This window comes from Lucilia sericata, unplaced genomic scaffold (assembly GCF_015586225.1).
Source record: "Lucilia sericata isolate MDLA Ls3-8-SP2 unplaced genomic scaffold, ASM1558622v1 Contig000882F_arrow, whole genome shotgun sequence".
Taxonomy (NCBI): domain Eukaryota; kingdom Metazoa; phylum Arthropoda; class Insecta; order Diptera; family Calliphoridae; genus Lucilia; species Lucilia sericata.
The window spans coordinates 85462-100997 of NW_023994872.1; the positions used below are offsets into that span (position 1 = coordinate 85462).

The window sequence follows — 15536 nt, forward strand, 5'->3', positions numbered from 1 at the left end:
TTAATAGTTCAAATTCATCCCATTATCGATCCTAATCGGACTCATCTAATATTAATACAATGTTAACCGATAGTGAAAAAATCTTGAAATAAAATTTTTGTATACAAAAGCTTTATCTGGTAATGAGTAATGTGCGTTTAAGAAATTTCCGTAAGAGGACCTTGTATGGGAGCTATGACTAATTATGGTCCGATCGTAAAATTTCCACAGTAACATTAATGTATATAAAGACAAAATTTTGGCTAAATTCTGTATCTGTATCATTATTTGGTAATGAATACACAATATTCAAGTGATTTTCTGGAGGTGACCTTGTATGGGAGCAATGACCAAATATGGACCGATCGAGAAAAAATTTTATAGTGTACTTTACGTATATAAGAACAATATTTGTGCTAAATGTATCGATATCAATATTTAGTAATGAGTTATGTGCGTTTAAGTGATTTTCGGAAGGGAACCTTTTATGGGAACTATGACCAAATATGAACCGACCGTGAAAAAATTTTGAAATAACTTTTCTGTGTACAAAAATAGTATTTATGACAAAATTTTTTATGGATATCACTATTTGGTAATGAGTTGTGTGCTTTTAAGTGTTTTTCTGAAGGGGACCTTGTATGGGAGCTATGACCAATTATGGACCGATCGGAAAAAATTTCACAGTAACATTTTTGTATATAAGAGCAATACTTGTAACATATTTTATATGGATATCTTAATTAAGTAATGAGTTATGTTTAGTAATTAAGTAATGAGTTATGCGCGTTCATGTGATATTCGGGAGGGGACCTTGTATGGGAGCTATGATCAAGTAAGGACCGATCGGAAAAAAATTTCACAGTAACATTTCTGTATATAAGAGCAATACTTGTATCAAATTTTATATGGATATCTGAATTAAGTAATGAGTTATGTGCGTTTAAGTGATTTTCGGGAGGGGACCTTGTATGGAAGCTATGACCAATTATGGACTGATCCAGAAATTTTTTTCTGTAGATGAATTCTATTGACATTGGAATTTTAATTTGTAAAATTTTGTGAAGATATCAACATTCTGACGGTGGTTATTAACAATAAACTCATTTTCCGGCAATATGTACTTTTGTATGGGAGGTATAACAAATTGTGGACCGCTTCCGTCAATTTTCAACATGAATAAATTTCTCGTGTAAAAACAAATGTGTGATGATTTGCATGGAATTATATTGCATAGTTTTTGTGAAAATTACATCAGAATGTGTAAAAAATGCTTATTTTTTCGGATTTGTTTTAAATTTTGATTCATAACTTTTCCCGATGTGAACCGATGTTGCTCATTTTCAATGCCAAACTGCCCATTACAATAGGGAACATTCTGGCCAAATTTCAATAATTTATTTGACTTCGCTTTTACGTGAGCGTGTTTTACACAGACAGACGGACGGACAAACAGTTATATATACCCTCTATCATGGTGGAGGGTATAAAAAGTAAACTTTTCAATATTTTCTTTCCCTTTTGATACCCTCCACCACCATCAGTGGTGATAGAGGGTATATATAACTTTGTCATTCCGTGTGTAACACCAAGAAATATTCATCTGAGACCCAACAAATTATATATATTCTTTGTCCTTATGAAATTCTGAGTAGATTTATCTATGTCCGTCCGTCTGTCTGTGTAAAACACGCTCAAGTAAAAACGAAGTGATATAAATTATTGAAATTTGGCCAGAATATTCCCTATTGTCCTAGGCAGTTTGGTATTGAAAATAAGCAAAATCAGTTTACATCGGGAAAAGTTATGAGTATTTAAAACAACTCCGAAAAAAATAAGCATTTTTTACACATTCTGATGTAATTTTCACTAAAAGTATGCCATATAATTCCATGAAAATCATCATACATTTGTTTTTACATGATAACTTTATTCCTGTTGAAAATTGCCAGTATCGGTCCACAATTTCTTACAGAGTACGAAAACAAACGAAACATACGTTTCCATAATGTACAAAACTTTTCAAAATTTTTAAATCGTTTTGTACATGAGCAAAACTAAAACAAATAGTTTTTAAGTGAGAAAGAGCGAAAACAAAACAATTGGCTTTTCGCACATCTACTTCCCAGCAGTCCACAGGTTATTACAATTTAAAACACATCCAAATGTATACTATTATGTCAATAGGAAAATAAAATTGGTTAAGAGCATACAACTAGCATCTGATTCAGATGAGTCCTATTGCTATTCCATTGTAAAATGAAATACATATTAGAATTAAAGAACAAGACAAAAACGAATAAAATGTCATCGTACTTGCATCTGAATTGGATGGCTAAGTAATGTAGTAGGGTACAAGGGGGACCATACGCCACTTTTTTTTTTGAGGCGGCCTCAAATTAAAACCACAATACATATTCTTAATTTTTTTCTTAGTTCGGATTCCTTTCAATCTTTCCTAAGTCATCCTCATGTACATATTTTTTAACTTTTCCGCACTGACCAAAAACAGCATTACATATATTTGGCGCATGTTCCCCACGGACAGTTCTGGGGTTTAGTTTCAAATTTTTTCTGGCTTCAAATTATATTATCGAAAATATTATTATGTCTTTTTGGTCACTATTACTGACGTTCTAATACTGACCAATATATTTTTTCTATCACAAAAACTAAAAAAGTTACCACAAAAAGTTCACACAGTGAAATATTCTCACAGCCCTTTGAAAAACAATTAATCATGTCTGCCTCCCATCATATGTAAAGTTAATGTTTCAATGCGATAAAATCGATTACTCAGTTTTCAAGTTATTCGCTATTGGCAGATGTGCCCCTATGGCGCATGATCCCCCTTCTACCCTATCATATTGTTAATATAGTTTTGTTGTTTGTTTTGGTACAGCCGCTGTCCCGTTATTTATTTTTATACCCTTCACCTTCGTGAGAAGGGTATATATAAGTTTGTCATTCCGTTTGTAATTTCTATAATATAATTTTCCGACCCTATAAAGTATATATATTATGGATCCTTATAGATAGCGGAGTCGATTAAGCCATGTCCGTCTGTCTGCAAAATCGGTCCATAAATACCGGAGATATGAGCAAAAATCCTAGACAACCTCTGAAAATTTCATAAAAAAGACAATTTTTTTCACGCTTTGATATAAGCAACAACAACAGCACTGCTTATTCATTGAGTATTTCGTTTCATATGTTTGGATGGCTGTGTGTTTCATTGCCTTGTGTACATTGTTTTTGTTTCTTGGTGCATTCAGTTTCGTATGTTTGGATGTCGGTTGGTTTCATGTATTTTTTTTTGCTTTTTTTTATACCCTCCACCACCATCAGTGGTGATAGAGGGTATATATAAGTTTGTCGTTCCGTGTGTAACACCAAGAAATATTCATCTAAGACCCAACAAAGTATATATATTCTGGGTCCTTATGAAAGCCTAAGTCGATTTAGCTATGTCCGTCTGTCCGTCTGTCCGTCTGTCTGTGTAAAACACGCTCACGTTAAAACTAAGTAAAGGAAATCAACCAAATTCACCCAAAATATTTATTATTATCCTAAGCAGTTTGGTATTGAAAATCAGCGGTTCACAACGTAAAAAGTTATGAGTAAAAATTTTAGACTACCTCGAAAAAAATTACGTTTTTTTCCTAATTCTTTTGAAGTTTTCTCAGAAACTACCAAAGATATTGCAATAAAATTTGTCACACTTTATTTTTTTAGGGCAGTGATCAATTATGTTCAAAATCTTTACAATCGATCCAACATTTCTCATAGCCCCCATACAAAGGTATATATTCCCGGAAATTAGTTTATCGTTAATAACTCAATCAAATATATCGGTATCAACACCAAATTTTGCACATACAAATATAATAAAAACAGAAATCATACTACCAACGTAGATCTCAGTCGGTCCACAATTGGTCATAGCTCCCATATAAGGTCCACCTCCGAAAATCACCTAAAGGCACATATTACATTGATGAATAAAGCTATTGTGATAAAATTCGACCTGGATATGTTCCGTGTACGTACAAATCATTTTACCAAACTTTTTACGGATCGGTCCATTATTGGTCATAGCTCCCATATAAGGCCCACTTCCGAAAGTCATTTAAAAGCTCATATTTCATTGTCAAATAAAGCTATTTTGATAAAATTCGACACAAATATGTTCAGTCTAAATATAAATCACTCTACGAAATTTTTTCCGGATAGGCCCATAATTGGTCATAGCTCCCATATAAGGTCCACTTCCGAAAATCACTTAAACGCATATATTTCATTGAATTCTAAAGCTATCGGGATAAAATTCGACGTGAATATGTTTTGTGTACGTACAAATCATTTTACCACTTTTTTCTCGGATCGGTCCATTATTGGTCATAGCTCTCATATAAGGTCCAATTCTGAGAATCACTTAAACGCACATATTTCATTGTCAAATAAAGTTATCTTGAGAAAATTCGACAATTATATGTTTTGTCATTACATAAATCACTCTACGAAATTTTTTCCGGATAGGCCCTTAATTGCTCATAGCTCTTATATAAAGTCCACTTCCTAAAATCACCTAAACGCACATATTTAATTGATTAATAAAGCTATTGGAGTAAAATTAGACTTGATCTTCTATGCTTATAAATCGTTATACGAAATTGTTTCCTGATCGGTGCATAATTGGTCACAACTCCCATATAAGGACCATTTCTGAAAATTAATTAACGCACATTTTATACATAGGTATACAATTTTTTCTGGATCGGTCCATATTTGGTCACAACTCCCATATAAGGACCATTTCTGAAAATTACTTAAACGCACATTTTATACATATGTAGGTATAAAATTTGACATACGGAAATTTTCCGGACAGGTCCATAAGTTGCCTTAGCTCCCACATAAGGTTAACTTTTGAAAATCACTTAATATCACTTAATTCGTTATTAAATTATTAATCCGGATAAAATTCGACATAAGTATGTTCTGTGTATAGATAAATCATTCTAATTTTTTCTGTACGTAATCAAAATTAGTTCGACAAAAATTTTAGCGAGTTATCTAAAAATTAGATAGTTAGATGGGTTTCAATAAAAAGTAGCTTGCTGGTGGAGGGTATTTAAGATTCGGAATAGCCGAATATAGCACTCTAACTTGTTTGAGTATTTCGTTTCGTATGTTTCATTGCCTTGTGTATTTTGTTTTTGTTTTTTGGTGTAAAACCAATTGGTTTTACTGCCATGTGTATTTGTTTTTTTTGTGTGTTTATTTCGTTTAGCGTTGTTGTTCGTTTTGCTATTGCTATAATAATGATATATGTAAACGGGAAAATGAAATAAATTAAAATTTTATAGAATTAATATTTTTTAAATACACTGTGGTGAAGGGTATATAAGATTCGGCACAGCCGAATATAGCACTCTTACTTGTTTGGTGTTTCTTTGTTTTTTCTATTCTTTCAAAGTAAAATTTCATATTGTAAAGTGTTTTTGAAAGTACAAGTGGTTTAACCGTGATTGTGGCATTAAAAATAAATAATTAATTAAATTAAATAAATAAGTATAAATTGAAAATAGTAAGTGTTGTTGTGTGTTTTTTATATTAAAAGAAATATTCGGCTTCAGTAAAAGAAATTTAAGACGATTAAAAAAAGTGGAAGCTAAAAATTTAAAAAGATATGTAGGTGTTACAACGGACTGCTTAGAAAGCAATATTGTAATAAATGATCAGATTGTACAAAATGATCAGGACGAATTTCATCAACTAGTGCGACCATTACTGAAGAAAATACAGGAGGATTAAATTACAAATTATCGTCTTGGTATAGGAAACACCTGCCAGGTAAAACATGCTGCAATGAGCTATTAGAAATTCTTCGGTCAGAAGGCCTGGACGTTCCAGCTTCAGTCAATAACTTTACGAAAGCAAATAATATGATTACAAGAACGGTTACCCCTGGAACGTATTTGCACATTGGCATTTAAAGTCGTGTACTGGCACTAAAAGAAGAAATTATATCTGGAAAAATACAGGAATTATTTGTGGATATTGGCATAGATGGTTTGCCCGTTTTTAAAAGTTCGAGTTAGACCTTGTGGCCAATTATGGGATATATTTCTAATTTTCCCAACTCAGAAGTTTTTTTAATCGGGACATATATGGGAAAAAAAGCCCGCAAATGTGGATACATACTTACACGACCTTATGTACGAAGTGAAAATTATAGTAAGAGCATTCATTTGTGATAGTCCGGCCCGTGCATTTTTATGAGGAATAGTTGGCCACAATGCATTTCATGGATGTTCCAAATGTAATCAATTGCGTACCACTCTCCAAAGGACTATAGTTTTTTCGTCTCAGTCTGGTCCTTTACGCTCGGATGAAGACTTTTCAAATAGAAGGGACCCATACCACCATTTACCACAGTACAGGACTTCCAAAAACATATTAGGGAGTATTTAATGGATTTGGGAGTATGTAAAAAAATTGTAAATTTCTGGGTTAATAGGAAAAATTTACATTTCAAATTTTCAAATGAAAATTTGGAATCTATCTTCGAATAGCTGAAATCGTTAGCCAAGTATGTGCCTTGTGAGTTTGGAAGAAAACCTAGAAGTTTAGCAGAATTTCCAAGGTGGAAAGCAATCGAATTCCGCCAATTTGTTTTATATACGCCGATAATAGTACTTCGAGGAATTTTAAATGAGGATTACTATTATCATTTTCTTTTATTTCATTGCTCTTACCGAGTATTGCTTTCAAGAAATGCTATTGATTACTTGACCATTGTGAGTAACATGCTAGAAGATTTTGTAAAAAATTTCGAACTGCTATATCCTAAACAATATTTATCGTACAATGTACATAATATATTACATATTACACAATATACTAAGGAATTTGGAAATCTTCAATCAATTACTGCCTACAAATTTGAAAATTTTTTGCAATCTATTAAAAAAAAGATCAAAAGTCCAACAAATATTTTGCCGCAAGTAGACAATAATTTCAATGAATATTGCCCCTTCAAAAAGCAAAAATATTTGGGATTCCAAATATCAGGGAGCAATATAATAAGAAAATATATTACAAAAGAATTTACTTTGACAAAAAATAAACCAGACAATATGTGCTGTTTAAAGACCAATTTTCCTTTTCAAATTTCAAACTTCGAATCACGCGATGGAAAGTTATTTGCTGTAGGTAGATGATATATGAAGAAAACGCCTTTTTATGAAACTCCTGTTACCTCTGCTGATTTTGGAATTTACGTAGTATCAAATAACTTTCTATCACATGATGAAAAAATTCTTACAGATAATATTGCTTATAAATATGTTTCATTTCCGATCGATGATGATTTCCTCCTTATACCTGTTATTCACACAGCAGATATATTATTATTAAAAAATTTAATTATTGTGTTTTTTATTATTTCAGACAAAGCAAATGAAATAACTCATAAATTGAACCAAATTTTAAATAACCAATCTGACTTGATAATGGCAGCTAATCTTAATAATCGTTTGGATGATGTAGAAAAGAAAATTGGAATTAATACGGGAGCTCATTCCGAAGAATTAGCAATTTTAAAAGAAATGGTGAAGACAAACATATCGATTCCCCCAACGCAAAACTTCCCAATTAAATCTGAGGAGGAAATAAAAATTGTAGAGAAAAAAATTCAAGAAGATTTCGAAAAATATGTAAGATTATTTAAAAAATATGATATTTAGTCCACTATATCTGATAATTTGATTTTTTTTCAGGTTAGCATTATTAAAATTATAATTTCACCAGAAGGTCTTACAGAAAACTTTTGTAAAATCATTGATATTTCCATTATATTATCACACAATTATTACGGTACCCAAAATAAGAAGGCGTTTAAAGAATTTAAACTTTTAATATGGCCATTTTCGGTAAATTACTTTTTTTAACTTATAAACTTTTTGCTAAATATTAACTAATTAGTCTAAAGTGTAGTTCACTATATAGTCAAGTCTATAGTCTAATCTATAATCTAGTCTATATTCTAGTCTATAGTCTAGTCTATAGTAGATTTTATAGTGTAGTCTAGTCTATAAGTTAGTCTATAGCTTAGTATATAGTATTGTCTAGTCTATACATTAGTCATTAGTATAGTATAGTCTGTAAGTTAGTCCACAGTTGAGTTTATATTACAGTTTATATGTTAGTCTATAATATAGTCTCTAGTAGTCCACAGTCAAGTCTATAGATAGTATATATGTACATATGTGTTTTAGTTTAGATTTTTCATGTTACAAAATTTGTATTTTTTATTCTCTATTCTTATTTCAGAAGCTGCCCGATGCGAGGGATCAAATGGAAAGGATTACGCCAAAAACATTACAAATTGCTTCAAAGTTCAAAAGGCCAGACACTTTCAAGAAATCTGTTACAATAAAAAAACCGGCAAAATTTAATTTATTTATTTAATTCACCAAATAGTTTTCTTCTTTTCACCTATATTTATGAATTCTGTTTTTTTTTTGTTTTGTTTTTTACTAAATAAGCCTTTATTTATGAATTATTTTTATTAATAAAAATATTTTAACAAAAACTCTTGAAATTTTAGTTAATGTAATTATTTAATAGTTCAAATTCATCCCATTATCGATCCTAATCGGACTCATCTAATATTAATACAATGTTAACCGATAGTGAAAAAATCTTGAAATAAAATTTTTGTATACAAAAGCTTTATCTGGTAATGAGTAATGTGCGTTTAAGAAATTTCCGTAAGAGGACCTTGTATGGGAGCTATGACTAATTATGGTCCGATCGTAAAATTTCCACAGTAACATTAATGTATATAAAGACAAAATTTTGGCTAAATTCTGTATCTGTATCATTATTTGGTAATGAATACACAATATTCAAGTGATTTTCTGGAGGTGACCTTGTATGGGAGCAATGACCAAATATGGACCGATCGAGAAAAAATTTTATAGTGTACTTTACGTATATAAGAACAATATTTGTGCTAAATGTATCGATATCAATATTTAGTAATGAGTTATGTGCGTTTAAGTGATTTTCGGAAGGGAACCTTTTATGGGAACTATGACCAAATATGAACCGACCGTGAAAAAATTTTGAAATAACTTTTCTGTGTACAAAAATAGTATTTATGACAAAATTTTTTATGGATATCACTATTTGGTAATGAGTTGTGTGCTTTTAAGTGTTTTTCTGAAGGGGACCTTGTATGGGAGCTATGACCAATTATGGACCGATCGGAAAAAATTTCACAGTAACATTTTTGTATATAAGAGCAATACTTGTAACATATTTTATATGGATATCTTAATTAAGTAATGAGTTATGTTTAGTAATTAAGTAATGAGTTATGCGCGTTCATGTGATATTCGGGAGGGGACCTTGTATGGGAGCTATGATCAAGTAAGGACCGATCGGAAAAAAATTTCACAGTAACATTTCTGTATATAAGAGCAATACTTGTATCAAATTTTATATGGATATCTGAATTAAGTAATGAGTTATGTGCGTTTAAGTGATTTTCGGGAGGGGACCTTGTATGGAAGCTATGACCAATTATGGACTGATCCAGAAATTTTTTTCTGTACATGAATTCTATTGACATTGGAATTTTAATTTGTAAAATTTTGTGAGGATATCAACATTCGGACGGTGGTTATTAACAATAAACTCATATTCCGGCAATATGTACTTTTGTATGGGAGGTATAACAAATTGTGGACCGCTTCCGTCAATTTTCAACATGAATAAATTTCTCGTGTAAAAACAAATGTGTGATGATTTGCATGGAATTATATTGCATAGTTTTTGTGAAAATTACATCAGAATGTGTAAAAAATGCTTATTTTTTCGGATTTGTTTTAAATTTTGATTCATAACTTTTCCCGATGTGAACCAATGTTGCTCATTTTCAATGCCAAACTGCCCATTACAATAGGGAACATTCTGGCCAAATTTCAATAATTTATTTGACTTCGCTTTCACGTGAGCGTGTTTTACACAGACAGACGGACGGACAAACAGTTATATATACCCTCTATCATGGTGGAGGGTATAAAAAGTAAACTTTTCAATATTTTCTTTCCCTTTTGATACCCTCCACCACCATCAGTGGTGATAGAGGGTATATATAACTTTGTCATTCCGTGTGTAACACCAAGAAATATTCATCTGAGACCCAACAAATTATATATATTCTTTGTCCTTATGAAATTCTGAGTAGATTTATCTATGTCCGTCCGTCTGTCTGTGTAAAACACGCTCAAGTAAAAACAAAGTGAAATAAATTATTGAAATTTGGCCAGAATATTCCCTATTGTCCTAGGCAGTTTGGTATTGAAAATAAGCAAAATCAGTTTACATCGGGAAAAGTTATGAGTATTTAAAATAACTCCGAAAAAAATAAGCATATTTTACACATTCTGATGTAATTTTCACTAAAACTATGCAATATAATTCCATGAAAATCATCATACATTTGTTTTTACATGATAACTTTATTCCTGTTGAAAATTGCCAGTATCGGTCCACAATTTCTTTAAATCGTTTTGTACATGAGCAAAACTAAAACAAATAGTTTTTAAGTGAGAAAGAGCGAAAACAAAACAATTGGCTTTTCGCACATCTACTTCCCAGCAGTCCGCAGGTTATTACAATTTAAAACACATCCAAATGTATACTATTATGTCAATAGGAAAATAAAATTGGTTAAGAGCATACAACTAGCATCTGATTCAGATGAGTCCTATTGCTATTCCATTGTAAAATGAAATACATATTAGAATTAAAGAACAAGACAAAAACGAATAAAATGTCATCGTACTTGCATCTGAATTGGATGGCTAAGTAATGTAGTAGGGTACAAGGGGGACCATACGCCACTTTTTTTTTGAGGCGGCCTCAAATTAAAACCACAATACATATTCTTAATTTTTTTCTTAGTTCGGATTCCTTTCAATCTTTCCTAAGTCATCCTCATGTACATATTTTTTTTAACTTTTCCGCACTGACCAAAAACAGCATTACATATATTTGGCGCATGTTCCCCACGGACAGTTCTGGGGTTTAGTTTCAATTTTTTTCTGGCTTCAAATTATATTATCGAAAATATTACTATGTCTTTTTGGTCACTATTACTGACCAATATATTTTTTCTATCACAAAAACTAAAAAAGTTACCACAAAAAGTTCACACAGTGAAATATTTTCACAGCCCTTTGAAAAACAATTAATCATGTCTGCCTCCCATCATATGTAAAGTTAATGTTTCAAATTTTCAGGGATGATAGATAATCGATATACGAAAACAAAATTTGATAATGCGATAAAATCGATTACTCAGTTTTCAAGTTATTCGCTATTGGCAGATGTGCCCCTATGGCGCATGATCCCCCTTCTACCCTATCATATTGTTAATATAGTTTTGTTGTTTGTTTTGGTTCAGCCGCTGTCCCGTTATTTATTTTTATACCCTTCACCTTCGTGAGAAGGGTATATATAAGTTTGTCATTCCGTTTGTAATTTCTATAATATAATTTTCCGACCCTATAAAGTATATATATTATGGATCCTTATAGATAGCGGAGTCGATTAAGCCATGTCCGTCTGTCTGCAAAATCGGTCCATAAATACCGGAGATATGAGCAAAAATCCTAGACAACCTCTGAAAATTTCATAAAAAAGACAATTTTTTTCACGCTTTGATATAAGCAACAACAACAGCACTGCTTATTCATTGAGTATTTCGTTTCATATGTTTGGATGGCTGTGTGTTTCATTGCCTTGTGTACATTGTTTTTGTTTCTTGGTGCATTCAGTTTCGTATGTTTGGATGTCGGTTGGTTTCATGTATTTTTTTTTTGCTTTTTTTTATACCCTCCACCACCATCAGTGGTGATAGAGGGTATATATAAGTTTGTCGTTCCGTGTGTAACACCAAGAAATATTCATCTAAGACCCAACAAAGTATATATATTCTGGGTCCTTATGAAAGCCTAAGTCGATTTAGCTATGTCCGTCTGTCCGTCTGTCTGTGTAAAACACGCTCACGTTAAAACTAAGTAAAGGAAATCAACCAAATTCACCCAAAATATTTATTATTATCCTAAGCAGTTTGGTATTGAAAATCAGCGGTTCACAACGTAAAAAGTTATGAGTAAAAATTTTAGACTACCTCGAAAAAAATTACGTTTTTTTCCTAATTCTTTTGAAGTTTTCTCAGAAACTACCAAAGATATTTTAGGGCAGTGATCAATTATGTTCAAAATCTTTACAATCGATCCAACATTTCTCATAGCCCCCATACAAAGGTATATATTCCCGGAAATTAGTTTATCGTTAATAACTCAATCAAATATATCGGTATCAACACCAAATTTTGCACATACAAATATAATAAAAACAGAAATCATACTACCAACGTAGATCTCAGTCGGTCCACAATTGGTCATAGCTCCCATATAAGGTCCACCTCCGAAAATCACCTAAACGCACATATTACATTGATGAATAAAGCTATTGTGATAAAATTCGACCTGGATATGTTCCGTGTACGTACAAATCATTTTACCAAACTTTTTACGGATCGGTCCATTATTGGTCATAGCTCCCATATAAGGCCCACTTCCGAAAGTCATTTAAAAGCTCATATTTCATTGTCAAATAAAGCTATTTTGATAAAATTCGACACAAATATGTTCAGTCTAAATATAAATCACTCTACGAAATTTTTTCCGGATAGGCCCATAATTGGTCATAGCTCGCATATAAGGTCGACTTCCGAAAATCACTTAAACGCATATATTTCATTGAATTGTAAAGCTATCGGGATAAAATTCGACACAAATTTATTTTGTACACATACAAATCTTTCTATAAAATTTTTTACGGATCGGTCCATTATTGGTCATAGATCCCATATAAGGCCCACTTCCGAAAATCACTTAAAAGCACATATTTCAATGTCAAGTAAAGCTATCTTGATAAAATTCGTCACAAATATGTTTTGCCTAAACATAAATCACTTTACGAAATTTTTTCTGGATAGGCCCATAATTGGTCATAGCTCCCATATAAGGTCCACTTCCGAAAATCACTTAAACGCATATATTTCATTGAATTCTAAAGCTATCGGGATAAAATTCGACGTGAATATGTTTTGTGTACGTACAAATCATTTTACCACTTTTTTCTCGGATCGGTCCATTATTGGTCATAGCTCTCATATAAGGTCCAATTCTGAGAATCACTTAAACGCACATATTTCATTGTCAAATAAAGTTATCTTGAGAAAATTCGACAATTATATGTTTTGTCATTACATAAATCACTCTACGAAATTTTTTCCGGATAGGCCCTTAATTGCTCATAGCTCCTATATAAAGTCCACTTCCTAAAATCACCTAAACGCACATATTTAATTGATTAATAAAGCTATTGGAGTAAAATTAGACTTGATCTTCTATGCTTATAAATCGTTATACGAAATTGTTTCCTGATCGGTGCATAATTGGTCACAACTCCCATATAAGGACCATTTCTGAAAATTAATTAACGCACATTTTATACATAGGTATACAATTTTTTCTGGATCGGTCCATATTTGGTCACAACTCCCATATAAGGACCATTTCTGAAAATTACTTAAACGCACATTTTATACATATGTAGGTATAAAATTTGACATACGGAAATTTTCCGGACAGGTCCATAAGTTGCCTTAGCTCCCACATAAGGTTAACTTTTGAAAATCACTTAATATCACTTAATTCGTTATTAAATTATTAATCCGGATAAAATTCGACATAAGTATGTTCTGTGTATAGATAAATCATTCTAATTTTTTCTGTACGTAATCAAAATTAGTTCGACAAAAATTTTAGCGAGTTATCTAAAAATTAGATAGTTAGATGGGTTTCAATAAAAAGTAGCTTGCTGGTGGAGGGTATTTAAGATTCGGAATAGCCGAATATAGCACTCTAACTTGTTTGAGTATTTCGTTTCGTATGTTTCATTGCCTTGTGTATATTGTTTTTTGGTGTAAAACCAATTGGTTTTACTGCCATGTGTATTTGTTTTTTTTGTGTGTTTATTTCGTTTAGCGTTGTTGTTCGTTTTGCTATTGCTATAATAATGATATATGTAAACGGGAAAATGAAATAAATTAAAATTTTATAGAATTAATATTTTTTAAATACACTGTGGTGAAGGGTATATAAGATTCGGCACAGCCGAATATAGCACTCTTACTTGTTTGGTGTTTCTTTGTTTTTTCTATTCTTTCAAAGTAAAATTTCATATTGTAAAGTGTTTTTGAAAGTACAAGTGGTTTAACCGTGATTGTGGCATTAAAAATAAATAATTAATTAAATTAAATAAATAAGTATAAATTGAAAATAGTAAGTGTTGTTGTGTGTTTTTTATATTAAAAGAAATATTCGGCTTCAGTAAAAGAAATTTAAGACGATTAAAAAAAGTGGAAGCTAAAAATTTAAAAAGATATGTAGGTGTTACAACGGACTGCTTAGAAAACAATATTGTAATAAATGATCAGATTGTACAAAATGATCAGGACGAATTTCATCAACTAGTGCGACCATTACTGAAGAAAATACAGGAGGATTAAATTACAAATTATCGTCTTGGTATAGGAAACACCTGCCAGGTAAAACATGCTGCAATGAGCTATTAGAAATTCTTCGGTCAGAAGGCCTGGACGTTCCAGCTTCAGTCAATAACTTTACGAAAGCAAATAATATGATTACAAGAACGGTTACCCCTGGAACGTATTTGCACATTGGCATTAAAAGTCGTGTACTGGCACTAAAAGAAGAAATTATATCTGGAAAAATACAGGAATTATTTGTGGATATTGGCATAGATGGTTTGCCCGTTTTTAAAAGTTCGAGTTAGACCTTGTGGCCAATTATGGGATATTTTTCTAATTTTCCCGACTCAGAAGTTTTTTTAATCGGGACATATATGGGAAAAAAAAGCCCGCAAATGTGGATACATACTTATACGACCTTATGTACGAAGTGAAAATTATAGTAAGAGCATTCATTTGTGATAGTCCGGCCCGTGCATTTTTATGAGGAATAGTTGGCCACAATGCATTTCATGGATGTTCCAAATGTAATCAATTGCGTACCACTCTCCAAAGGACTATAGTTTTTTCGTCTCAGTCTGGTCCTTTACGCTCGGATGAAGACTTTTCAAATAGAAAGGACCCATACCACCATTTACCACAGTACAGGACTTCCAAAAACATATTAGGGAGTATTTAATGGATTTGGGAGTATGTAAAAAAATTTTAAATTTCTGGGTTAATAGGAAAAATTTACATTTCAAATTTTCAAATGAAAATTTGGAATCTATCTTCGAATAGCTGAAATCGTTAGCCAAGTATGTGCCTTGTGAGTTTGGAAGAAAACCTAGAAGTTTAGCAGAATTTCCAAGGTGGAAAGCAATCGAATTCCGCCAATTTGTTTTATATACGCCGATAATAGTACTTCGAGGAA

At 31.8% G+C, this 15536-nt stretch overlaps 1 pseudogene; it reads left to right on the forward strand.

Moving 5' to 3' along the window:
- The first annotated feature begins 59 nt into the window (after positions 1–59).
- Positions 60–8441, forward strand: LOC119608810 (annotated as a pseudogene).
- The last annotated feature ends 7095 nt before the right edge of the window (positions 8442–15536 follow it).